General features: G+C 45.4%; 5 non-coding genes across 5 annotated transcripts; all 5 read right to left on the bottom strand.

Moving 5' to 3' along the window:
- Positions 1–424: 424 nt before the first annotated feature.
- Positions 425–498, bottom strand: trnan-guu (transfer RNA asparagine (anticodon GUU)). The gene has a single exon. It is a non-coding gene; the product is annotated as a tRNA-Asn (tRNA).
- A 4,345-nt stretch (positions 499–4,843) lies between these two features.
- trnan-guu (transfer RNA asparagine (anticodon GUU)) lies at positions 4,844–4,920 on the bottom strand. Its single transcript has one exon. It is a non-coding gene; the product is annotated as a tRNA-Asn (tRNA).
- A 2,121-nt stretch (positions 4,921–7,041) lies between these two features.
- Positions 7,042–7,115, bottom strand: trnan-guu (transfer RNA asparagine (anticodon GUU)). The gene has a single exon. It is a non-coding gene; the product is annotated as a tRNA-Asn (tRNA).
- A 2,135-nt stretch (positions 7,116–9,250) lies between these two features.
- On the bottom strand, positions 9,251–9,324 carry trnan-guu (transfer RNA asparagine (anticodon GUU)). Its single transcript has one exon. It is a non-coding gene; the product is annotated as a tRNA-Asn (tRNA).
- Positions 9,325–11,445: 2,121 nt separating this feature from the next.
- Positions 11,446–11,519, bottom strand: trnan-guu (transfer RNA asparagine (anticodon GUU)). The gene has a single exon. It is a non-coding gene; the product is annotated as a tRNA-Asn (tRNA).
- Between the last annotated feature and the right edge of the window lie 1,304 nt (positions 11,520–12,823).

Consider the following 12,823-nt stretch of genomic DNA (forward strand, 5'->3'; position numbering starts at 1 on the left):
CCACACCTGCTTTGATCAGCTGTTAGCAGTGGACTGGAACAATGTCAGCCAGGGACTTTTAGTGTACATCAATAAAAGTGAACTTATTTGATGCAGGTAAAATATCATTAAAATGGTCCACCGCATTCAACTTGTTTTCCCTAATCCCAGCGGTGGAACAGTCCCAGATTGTGCAGCCATTGAATGAATTTGCATTGCTTTTTTCGAAGCCCGACCGACCTTAATATATTTAGCATGGGTTCGACGTCTGTGCATGGTTTTTGCTCATTTCATTGAAAATTGCTTATCATGAATGCATGGAAACAGTCAGGTAATGGATCAGAGCAGCGTTGTTAAATAATCAGGAAAAGAAGACACCAATGCAACACAGAGAGTAGAACAAGCACGTGTGGGGGCGCTAAGTGAAACGCTCTATAAGGGCCGATGTCCCAGGGTGGGCTTGAACCACCAACCTTTCAGTTAACAGCCGAACGCGCTAGCCAATTGCGCCACAGAGACGACCACAGCAAAATCACGCAAGACACTGCAAACCAGTGTTTCAATGAATTCGACTCTCAGGTCGTGTGAGCTGGAGAATCCTGCCAGTCATCAGCTTTTCCAGATCGACGCTGCGGGATGGTATCTGTTTATCTCTGCCATCTGGTGGTACAAATCAAAATTTCTCCCCAGCACTTTTTCCGTCAGTCGGAGAACCATTTCACAAGGGGACAATGTCAAAACGGTTGCGGCAATTCAACAATTGTACGAAGCACAAAACAGAGCTCATTTAACAATGTCACACTGTTCTGCTGCGGAAATCTTTCCCCTGACAGACAAACTCTCCAGGCCACAGTTCCACCCTATCCCAGACCTTGCCCCTTCGCCTTTCCCTCTGCCTCTGCACTCGCTTTATACCTGTTCAATCTCTAACCTTTATCCAGTTGCGAAGAAAGGCTACCCACCAGAAAGTCTAACACTGTTTGTCTTTCCAGATGTGCTGCCTGAGTTGCTGCGCATTTCCTGCATTTTCTCTCTTCATTTCAGATTTCCAGCATCCACCATTCGTTTGCTTTTGCACTCACAATGTTGATGGTTCGTCTCCAGGTAGCTACCGTTAGACCCGGTTTCCCAGGCAAAGAGGCTTTTATTGAGGATACTGCCACATGGCAAAAGGCCAATCTGCCCCCATGCCCTTTTAACCGACAGACTAAGCTTGGAATCTCCCACACCTGAGGGGCAGGTTCTGACACACAGTAAACTGCGACCTGGTAGGTGACTCAATCTGGGCTGGGTGGAGCATGACTTGATTGACAAGCCTCGTGCTATATCAGAACTGGCCGGAGCCAGTGCTCCCCCTTTCGCTACTGGAATGGATATGTGCAGTCAGGATGGTGAACGTCTCTGGTTTTAAGATCTATCGTGATCGACAGGTATTTTAAATGAACGGCGGGACTGAGTGAGATTGTGTGTGCGTGTCTGAACCGTGTTGTGGGACTGTGTAAGTTTGTGTATGTCTCTGAACCGTGCTGTGGGACCGTGTGAGTTTGTGTGTGACTTTGCAGCGTGTTGTGGGACGCTGTGAGTTTAATGTGTCTCTGAACGGTGTTCTAGGACTGTGTGAGTTTGTCTGCGGGTTTCTGAACCGTGTTGTCGGACTGTGTGAGTTTGTGTGCGTGTTTCTGAACCGTGTTGTGGCATTGTGTGAGTTTATGTGTACTTTCTGCTTATTTATTGCTCTCTTACTTTGCTTTGACAGATAGAAAAATGTATACACAACACAGATACACACAAATACATTGAGAAGTAACACACGCACACACACACACACATTTATTCAGAATGAGCACACTGATACACCCATAATACTCAAGTGCACATTATTTATATATTTAGAACCTGATATATATTATCAAAATAAAAGGAGATTTACAACTGACACACTCACAATGCATCGCCCTCATAACATCAAGACTCACAGTTTCGATAGAACCATGACAGCCACAGCCACAGACACACACACACGCTTTATATTGCCATATGGTCCAGTTTGAAGTTTTAAGAAAAGTCTGTACAACAAACATTGAAAGAGTTTTCACAAGTTGCCCGTCCTGTTGAGTATTTGCAGCGATTTCCCACTCTCACAGCAGTGATTCTGAGTCACGATGTGTGGAATTGGATTTGAAAACTGAAGAAAATTCAGCGCTTGGTGCTCAGCTGTCACGAGCAATTCCACACCTGCTTTGATCAGCTGTTAGCAGTGGACTGGAACAATGTCAGCCAGGGACTTTTAGTGTACATCAATAAAAGTGAACTTATTTGATACAGGTAAAATATCATTAAAATGGTCCACCGCATTCAACTTGTTTTCCCTGATCCCAGCGGTGGAACAGTCCCAGATTGTGCAGCCATTGAATGAATTTGCATTGCTTTTTTCGAAGCACGACCGACCTTAATATATTTAGCATGGGTTCGACGTCTGTGCATGGTTTTTTCTCATTTCATTGAAAATTGCTTATCATGAATGCATGGAAACAGTCAGGTAATGGATCAGAGCAGCGTTGTTAAATAATCAGGAAAAGAAGACACCAATGCAAACACGGAAAGTAGAACAAGCAGATCCAGGGGAGCTAAGGGAAACGCTCAATAAGGGACGACGTCCCTGGGTGGGCTTGAACCACCAACGCTTTCGGTTAACAGACGAACGCGCTGGCCAATTGCGCCACAGAAAAGACCACGGCAAAATAACCCAAGACACTGCAAACCAGTGTTTCAATGAATTCGAGTCTCAGGTCGTGTGAGCTGGAGAATCCTGTCAGTCATCAGCTTTTCCAGATCGACGCTGCGGGATGGTATCTGTTTATCTCTGCCATCTGGTGGTACAAATCAAAATTTCTCCCCAGCACTTTTTCCGTCAGTCGGAGAACCATTTCACAAGGGGACAATGTCAAAACGGTTGCGGCAATTCAACAATTGTACGAAGCACAAAACAGAGCTCATTTAACAATGTCACACTGTTTTGCTGCAGAAATATTTCCCCTGACAGACAAACTCTCCAGGCCACAGTTCCACCCTATCTCAGACCTTGCTCCTTCGCCTTTCCCTCTGCCTCTGCACTCGCTTTATACCTGTTCAATCTCTAACCTTTATCCAGTTGTGAAGAAAGGCTACCCACCAGAAAGTCTAACGCTGTTTGTCTTTCCAGATGTGCTGCCTGAGTTGCTGTGCATTTCCTGCATTTTTTCTTTTCATTTCAGATTTCCAGCATCCACCATTCGTTTGCTTTTGCACTCACAATGTTGACGGTTCGTCTCCAGGTAGCTACCGTGAGCCCCGGTTTCCCAGGCAAAGTGGCTTATATTGAGGATACTGCCACATGGCAAAAGGCCAATCTGCCCCCATGCCATTTTAACCGACAGACAAAGCTTGGAATCTCCCACACCTGAGGGGCAGGTTCTGACACACAGTAAACTGCGACCTGGTAGGTGACTCAATCTGGGCTGGGTGGAGCATGACTTGATTGACAAGCCTCGTGCTATATCAGAACTGGCCGGAGCCAGTGCTCCCCCTTTCGCTCCTGGAATGGATATGTGCAGTCAGGTTGGTGAACGTCTCTGGTTTTAAGATCTATCGTGCTCGACAGGTATCTTTAATCAACGACGGGACTGAGTGAGACTGTGTGTGCGTGTCTGAACCGTGTTGTGGGACTGTGTAAGTTTGTGTATGTCTCTGAATCGTGCTGTGGGACCGTGTGAGTTTATGTGTGGCTTTGCAGCGTGTTGTGGGACGGTGTCAGTTTAATGTGTCTCTGAACGGTGTTCTAGGACTGTGTGAGTTTGTCTGAGGGTTTCTGAACCGTTTTGTCGGACTGTGTGAGTTTGTGTGCGTGTTTCCGAAACGTGTTGTGGCATTGTGTGAGTTTATGTGTACTTTCTGCTTATTTATTGCTCTCTTACTTTGCTTTGACACATAGAAAAATGTATACACAACACAGATGCTCACAAATACATTGAGAAGTAACACAGGCACACACACACACACATTTATTCAGAATGAGCACACTGATACACCCATAATACTCAAGTGCACAATATTTATATGTTTAGAACCTGATATATATTATCAAAATAAAAGGAGATTTACAACTGACACACTCACAATGCATCGCCCTCATAACCTCAAGACTCACAGTTTCGATAGAACCATGACAGCCACAGCCACAGACACACACACACGCTTTATATTGCCATATGGTCCAGTTTGAAGTTTTAAGAAAAGTCTGTACAACAAAAATTGAAAGAGTTTTCACAAGTTGCCCGTCCTGTTGAGTATTTGCAGCGATTTCCCACTCTCAGAGCAGTGATTCTGAGTCACGATGTGTGGAATTGGATTTGAAAACTGAAGAAAATTCAGCGCTTGGTGCTCAGCTGTCACGAGCAATTCCACACCTGCTTTGATCAGCTGTTAGCAGTGGACTGGAACAATGTCAGCCAGGGACTTTTAGTGTACATCAATAAAAGTGAACTTATTTGATACAGGTAAAATATCATTAAAATGGTCCACCGCATTCAACTTGTTTTCCCTAATCCCAGCGGTGGAACAGTCCCAGATTGTGCAGCTATTGAATGAATTTGCATTGCTTTTTTCGAAGCCCGACCGACCTTAATATATTTAGCATGGGTTCGACGTCTGTGCATGGTTTTTTCTCATTTCATTGAAAATTGCTGATCATGAATGCATGGAAACAGTCAGGAAATGGATCAGAGCAGCGTTGTTAAATAATCAGGAAAAGAAGACACCAATGCAAACACAGAGAGTAGAACAAGCACGTCCAGGGGCGCTAAGTGAAACGCTCAATAATGGACGACGTCCCTGGGTGGGCTTGAACCACCAACCTTTCGGTTAACAGCCGAACGCGCCAGCCAATTGCGCCACAGAAAAGACCACAGCAAAATCACACAAGACACTGCAAACCAGTGTTTCAATGAATTCGAGTCTCAGGTCGTGTGAGCTGGAGAATCCTGCCAGTCATCAGCTTTTCCAGATCGACGCTGCGGGATGGTATCTGTTTATCTCTGCCATCTGGTGGTACAAATCAAAATTTCTCCCCAGCACTTTTTCCGTCAGTCGGAGAACCATTTCACAAGGGGACAATGTCAAAACGGTTGCGGCAATTCAACAATTGTACGAAGCACAAAACAGAGCTCATTTAACAATGTCACACTGTTCTGCTGCAGAAATATTTCCCCTGACAGACAAACTCTCCAGGCCACAGTTCCACCCTATCTCAGACCTTGCCCCTTCGCCTTTCCCTCTGCCTCTGCACTCGCTTTATACCTGTTCAATCTCTAACCTTTATCCAGTTGTGAAGAAAGGCTACCCACCAGAAAGTCTAACACTGTTTGTCTTTCCAGATGTGCTGCCTGAGTTGCTGTGCATTTCCTGCATTTTCTCTTTTCATTTCAGATTTCCAGCATCCACCATTCGTTTGCTTTTGCACTCACAATGTTGACGGTTCGTCTCCAGGTAGCTACCGTGAGACCCGGTTTCCCAGGCAAAGAGGCTTTTATTGAGGATACTGCCACATGGCAAAAGGCCAATCTGCCCCCATGCCCTTTTAACCGACAGACTAAGCTTGGAATCTCCCACACCTGAGGGGCAGGTTCTGACACACAGTAAACTGCGACCTGGTAGGTGACTCAATCTGGGCTGGGTGGAGCATGACTTGATTGACAAGCCTCGTGCTATATCAGAACTGGCCGGAGCCAGTGCTCCCCCTTTCGCTACTGGAATGGATATGTGCAGTCAGGATGGTGAACGTCTCTGGTTTTAAGATCTATCGTGCTCGACAGGTATTTTAAATGAACGGCGGGACTGAGTGAGATTGTGTGTGCGTGTCTGAACCGTGTTGTGGGACTGTGTAAGTTTGTGTATGTCTCTGAACCGTGCTGTGGGACCGTGTGAGTTTGTGTGTGGCTTTGCAGCGTGTTGTGGGACGCTGTGAGTTTAATGTGTCTCTGAACGGTGTTCTGGGACTGTGTGAGTTTGTCTGCGGGTTTCTGAACCGTTTTGTCGGACTGTGTGAGTTTGTGTGCGTGTTTCTGAACCGTGTTGTGGCATTGTGTGAGTTTATGTGTACTTTCTGCTTATTTATGGTCTCTTACTTTGCTTTGACACATAGAAAAATGTATACACAACACAGATACACACAAATACATTGAGAAGTAACACACGCACACATTTATTCAGAATGAGCACACTGATACACCCATAATACTCAAGTGCACAATATTTATATATTTAGAACCTGATATATATTATCAAAATAAAAGGAGATTTACAACTGACACACTCACAATGCATCGCCCTCATAACATCAAGACTCACAGTTTCGATAGAACCAGCACAGCCACAGCCACAGACACACACACACGCTTTATATTGCCATATGGTCCAGTTTGAAGTTTTAAGAAAAGTCTGTACAACAAAAATTGAAAGAGTTTTCACAAGTTGCCCGTCCTGTTGAGTATTTGCAGCGATTTCCCACTCTCAGAGCAGTGATTCTGAGTCACGATGTGTGGAATTGGATTTGAAAACTGAAGAAAATTCAGCGCTTGGTGCTCAGCTGTCACGAGCAATTCCACACCTGCTTTGATCAGCTGTTAGCAGTGGACTGGAACAATGTCAGCCAGGGACTTTTAGTGTACATCAATAAAAGTGAACTTATTTGATGCAGGTAAAATATCATTAAAATGGTCCACCGCATTCAACTTGTTTTCCATAATCCTAGCGGTGGAACAGTCCCAGATTGTGCAGCCATTGAATGAATTTGCATTGCTTTTTTCGAAGCCCGACCGACCTCAATATATTTAGCATGGGTTCGACGTCTGTGCATGGTTTTTGCTCATTTCATTGAAAATTGCTTATCATGAATGCATGGAAACAGTCAGGTAATGGATCAGAGCAGCGTTGTTAAATAATCAGGAAAGGAAGACACCAATGCAAACACAGAGAGCAGAACAAGCGCGTCCAGGGGCGCGAAGTGAAACGCTCAAGAAGGGTCGACGTCCCTGGGTGGGATTGAACCACCAACCTCTTAGTCAACAGCCGAACACGCTGGCCAATTGCGCCACAGAGACGACCACAGCCAATTTATCCAAGACACTGCAAACCAGTGTTTCAATGAATTCGAGTCTCAGGTCGTGTGAGCTGGAGAATCCTGCCAGTCATCAGCTTTTCCAGATCGACGCTGCGGGATGGTATCTGTTTATCTCTGCCATCTGGTGGTACAAATCAAAATTTCTCCCCAGCACTTTTTCCATCAGTTGGAGAACCATTTCACAATGGGACAATGTCAAAACGGTTGTGGCAATTCAACAATTGTACGAAGCACAAAACAGAGCTCATTTAACAATGTCACACTGTTCTGCTGCAGAAATCTTTCCCCTGACAGACAAACTCTCCAAGCCACAGTTCCACCCTATCCCAGACCTTGCCCCTTCGCCTTTCCCTCTGCCTCTGCACTCGCTTTATACCTGTTCAATCTCTAACCTTTATCCAGTTGTGAAGAAAGGCTACCCACCAGAAAGTCGAACACTGTTTGTCTTTCCAGATGTGCTGCCTGAGTTGCTGCGCATTTCCTGCATTTTCTCTTTTCATTTCAGATTTCCAGCATCCACCATTCGTTTGCTTTTGCACTCACAATGTTGACGGTTCGTCTCCAGGTAGCTACCATTAGACCCGGTTTCCCAGGCAAAGAGGCTTTTATTGAGGATACTGCCACATGGCAAAAGGCCAATCTGCCCCCATGCCCTTTTAACCGACAGACTCAGCTTGGAATCTCCCACACCTGAGGGGCAGGTTCTGACACACAGTAAACTGCGACCTGGTAGGTGACTCAATCTGGGCTGGGTGGAGCATGACTTGATTGACAAGCCTCGTGCTATATCAGAACTGGCCGGAGCCAGTGCTCCTCCTTTCGCTACTGGAATGGATATGTGCAGTCAGGATGGTGAACGTCTCTGGTTTTAAGATCTATCGTGCTCGACAAGTATTTTAAATGAACGGCGGGACTGAGTGAGATTGTGTGTGCGTGTCTGAACCGTGTTGTGGGACTGTGTAAGTTTGTGTATGTCTCTGAACCGTGCTGTGGGACCGTGTGAGTTTGTGTGTGGCTTTGCAGCGTGTTGTGGAACGCTGTGAGTTTAATGTGTCTCTGCACGGTGTTCTTGGACTGTGTGAGTTTGTCTGCGGGTTTCTGAACCGTTTTGTCGGACTGTGTGAGTTTGTGTGCGTGTTTCTGAACCGTGTTGTGGCATTGTGTGAGTTTATGTGTACTTTCTGCTTATTTATTGCTCTCTTACTTTGCTTTGACACATAGAAAAATATATACACAACACAGATACACACAAATACATTGAGAAGTAACACACGCACACACACACACACATTTATTCAGAATGAGCACACTGATACACCCATAATACTCAAGTGCACAATATTTATATATTTAGAACCTGATATATATTATCAAAATAAAAGGAGATTTACAACTGACACACTCACAATGCATCGCCCTCATAACATCAAGACTCACAGTTTCGATAGAACCATGACAGCCACAGCCACAGACACACACACACGCTTTATATTGCCATATGGTCCAGTTTGAAGTTTTAAGAAAAGTCTGTACAACAAAAATTGAACGAGTTTTCACAAGTTGCCCGTCCTGTTGAGTATTTGCAGCGATTTCCCACTCTCACAGCAGTGATTCTGAGTCACGATGTGTGGAATTGGATTTGAAAACTGAAGAAAATTCAGCGCTTGGTGCTCAGCTGTCACGAGCAATTCCACACCTGCTTTGATCAGCTGTTAGCAGTGGACTGGAACAATGTCAGCCAGGGACTTTTAGCGTACATCAATAAAAGTGAACTTATTTGATGCAGGTAAAATATCATTAAAATGGTCCACCGCATTCAACTTGTTTTCCCTAATCCCAGCGGTGGAACAGTCCCAGATTGTGCAGCCATTAAATGAATTTGCATTGCTTTTTTCGAAGCCCGACCGACCTTAATATATTTAGCATGGTTTCGACGTCTGTGCATGGTTTTTGCTCATTTCATTGAAAATTGCTTATCATGAATGCATGGAAACACTCAGGTAATGGATCAGAGCAGCGTTGTTAAATAATCAGGTAAAGAAGACACCAATGCAAACACAGAGAGCAGAACAAGCACGTCCAGGGGCGCTCAGTGAAACGCTCAATAAGGGCCGACGTCCCTGGCTGGGCTTAAACCACCAACTTTTCGGTTAACAGCCGAACGCGCTAGCCAATTGCGCCACAGAGACGACCACAGCAAAATCACCCAAGACACTGCAAACCAGTGTTTCAATGAATTCGAGTCTCAGGTCGTGTGAGCTGGAGAATCCTGCCAGTCATCAGCTTTTCCAGATCGACGCTGCAGGATGGTATCTGTTTATCTCTGCCATCTGGTGGTACAAATCAAAATTTCTCCCCAGCACTTTTTCCGTCAGTCGGAGAAGCATTTCACAAGGCGACAATGTCAAAACGGTTGCAGCAATTCAACAATTGTACGAAGCACAAAACAGAGCTCATTTAACAATGTCACACTGTTCTGCTGCGGAAATCTTTCCCCTGACAGACAAACTCCCCAGGCCACAGTTCCACCCTATCCCAGACCTTGCCCCTTCGCCTTTCCCACTGCCTCTGTATACCTTATCAATCTTTAACCTTTATCCAGTTGTGAAGAAAGGCTGCCCACCAGAAAGTCTAACACTGATTGTCTTTCCAGATGTGCTGCCTGAGTTGCTGCGCATTTCCTGCATTTTCTCTTTTCATTTCAGATTTCCAGCATCCACCATTCGTTTGCTTTTGCACTCACAATGTTGACGGTTCGTCTCCAGGTAGCTACCGTTAGACCCGGTTTCCCAGGCAAAGAGGCTTTTATTGAGGATACTGCCACATGGCAAAAGGCCAATCTGCCCCCATGCCCTTTTAACCGACAGACTAAGCTTGGAATCTCCCACACCTGAGGGGCAGGTTCTGACACACAGTAAACTGCGACCTGGTAGGTGACTCAATCTGGGCTGGGTGGAGCATGACTTGATTGACAAGCCTCGTGCTATATCAGAACTGGCCGGAGCCAGTGCTCCCCCTTTCGCTACTGGAATGGATATGTGCAGTCAGGATGGTGAACGTCTCTGGTTTTAAGATCTATCGTGCTCGACAGGTATTTTAAATGAACGGCGGGACTGAGTGAGATTGTGTGTGCGTGTCTGAACCGTGTTGTGGGACTGTGTAAGTTTGTGTATGTCTCTGAACCGTGCTGTGGGACCGTGTGAGTTTGTGTGTGGCTTTGCAGCATGTTGTGGGACGCTGTGATTTTAATGTGTCCCTGAACGGTGTTCTGGGACTGTGTGAGTTTGTCTGCGGGTTTCTGAACCGTTTTGTCGGACTGTGTGAGTTTGTGTGCGTGTTTCTGAACCGTGTTGTGGCATTGTGTGAGTTTATGTATACTTTCTGCTTATTTATTGCTCTCTTACTTTGCTTTGACACATTGAAAAATGTATACACAACACAGATACACACAAATACATTGAGAAGTAACACACGCACACACACACACACATTTATTCAGAATGAGCACACTGATACACCCATAATACTCAAGTGCACAATATTTATAGATTTAGAACCTGATATATATTATCAAAATAAAAGGAGATTTACAACTGACACACTCACAATGCATCGCCCTCATAACATCAAGACTCACAGTTTCGATAGAACCATGACAGCCACAGACACACACACACGCTTTATATTGCCATATGGTCCAGTTTGAAGTTTTAAGAAAAGTCTGTACAACAAACATTGAAAGAGTTTTCACAAGTTGCCCGTCCTGTTGAGTATTTGCAGCGATTTCCCACTCTCACAGCAGTGATTCTGAGTCACGATGTGTGGAATTGGATTTGAAAACTGAAGAAAATTCAGCGCTTGGTGCTCAGCTGTCACGAGCAATTCCACACCTGCTTTGATCTGCTGTTAGCAGTGGACTGGAACAATGTCAGCCAGGGACTTTTAGTGTACATCAATAAAAGTGAACTTATTTGATGCAGGTAAAATATCATTAAAATGGTCCACCGCATTCAACTTGTTTTCCCTAATCCCAGCGGTGGAACAGTCCCAGATTGTGCAGCCATTGAATGAATTTGCATTGCTTTTTTTTGAAGCCCGACCGACTGTAATATATTTAGCATGGGTTCGACGTCTGTGCATAGTTTTTGCTCATTTCATTGAAAATTGCTTATCATGAATGCATGGAAACAGTCAGGTCATGGATCAGAGCAGCGTTGTTAAATAATCAGGAAAAGAAGGCACCAATGCAAACACAGAGAGCAGAACAAGCACGTCCAGGGGCGCTAATTGAAACGCTCAATAAGAGCCGACGTCCCTGGGTGGGCTTGAACCACCAACTTGTCGGTTAACAGCCGAACGCGCCAGCCAATTGCGCCACAGAGACGACCACAGCAAAATCACGCAAGACACTGCAAACCAGTGTTTCAATGAATTCGAGTCTCAGGTCGTGTGAGCTGGAGAATCCTGCCAGTCATCAGCTTTTCCAGATCGACGCTGCGGGATGGTATCTGTTTATCTCTGCCATCTGGTGGTACAAGTCAAAATTTCTCCCCAGCACTTTTTCCGTCAGTCGGAGAACCATTTCACAAGGGGACAACGTCAAAACGGTTGCGGCAATTCAACAATTGTACGAAGCACAAAACAGAGCTCATTTAACAATGTCACACTGTTCTGCTGCGGAAATCTTTCCCCTGACAGACAAACTCTCCAGGCCATAGTTCCACCCTATCCCATACCTTGCCCCTTCGCCTTTCCCTCTGCCTCTGCACTCGCTTTTTAACTGTTCAATCTCTAACCTTTATCCAGTTGTGAAGAAAGGCTACCCACCAGAAAGTCTAACACTGTTTGTCTTTCCAGATGTGCTGCCTGAGTTGCTGCGCATTTCCTACATTTTCTCTTTTCATTTCAGATTTCCAGCATCCACCATTCGTTTGCTTTTGCACTCACAATGTTGACGGTTCGTCTCCAGGTAGCTACCGTTAGACCCGGTTTCCCAGGCAAAGAGGCTTTTATTGAGGATACTGCCACATGGCAAAAGGCCAATCTGCCCCCATGCCCTTTTAACCGACAGACTAAGCTTGGAATCTCCCACACCTGAGGGGCAGGTTCTGACACACAGTAAACTGCGACCTGGTAGGTGACTCAATCTGGGCTGGGTGGAGCATGACTTGATTGACAAGCCTCGTGCTATATCAGATCTGGCCGGAGCCAGTGCTCCCCCTTTCGCTACTGGAATGGATATGTGCAGTCAGGATGGTGAACGTCTCTGGTTTTAAGATCTATCATGCTCGACAGGTATTTTAAATGAACGGCGGGACTGAGTGAGATTGTGTGTGCGTGTCTGAACAGTGTTGTGGGACTGTGTAAGTTTGTGTATGTCTCTGAACCGTGCTGTGGGACCGTGTGAGTTTGTGTGTGGCTTTGCAGCGTGTTGTGGGACGCTGTGAGTTTAATGTGTCTCTGAACGGTGTTCTGGGACTGTGTGAGTTTGTCTGCGGGTTTCTGAACCGTTTTGTCGGACTGTGTGAGTTTGTGTGCGTGTTTCTGAACCGTGTTGTGGCATTTTGTGAGTTTATGTGTACTTTCTGCTTATTTATTGTTCTCTTACTTTGCTTTGACACATTGAAAAATGTATACACAACACAGATACACACAAATACATTGAGAAGTAACACACGCACACACACA

This window comes from Heterodontus francisci, chromosome 22 (assembly GCF_036365525.1).
Source record: "Heterodontus francisci isolate sHetFra1 chromosome 22, sHetFra1.hap1, whole genome shotgun sequence".
NCBI lineage: Eukaryota > Metazoa > Chordata > Chondrichthyes > Heterodontiformes > Heterodontidae > Heterodontus > Heterodontus francisci.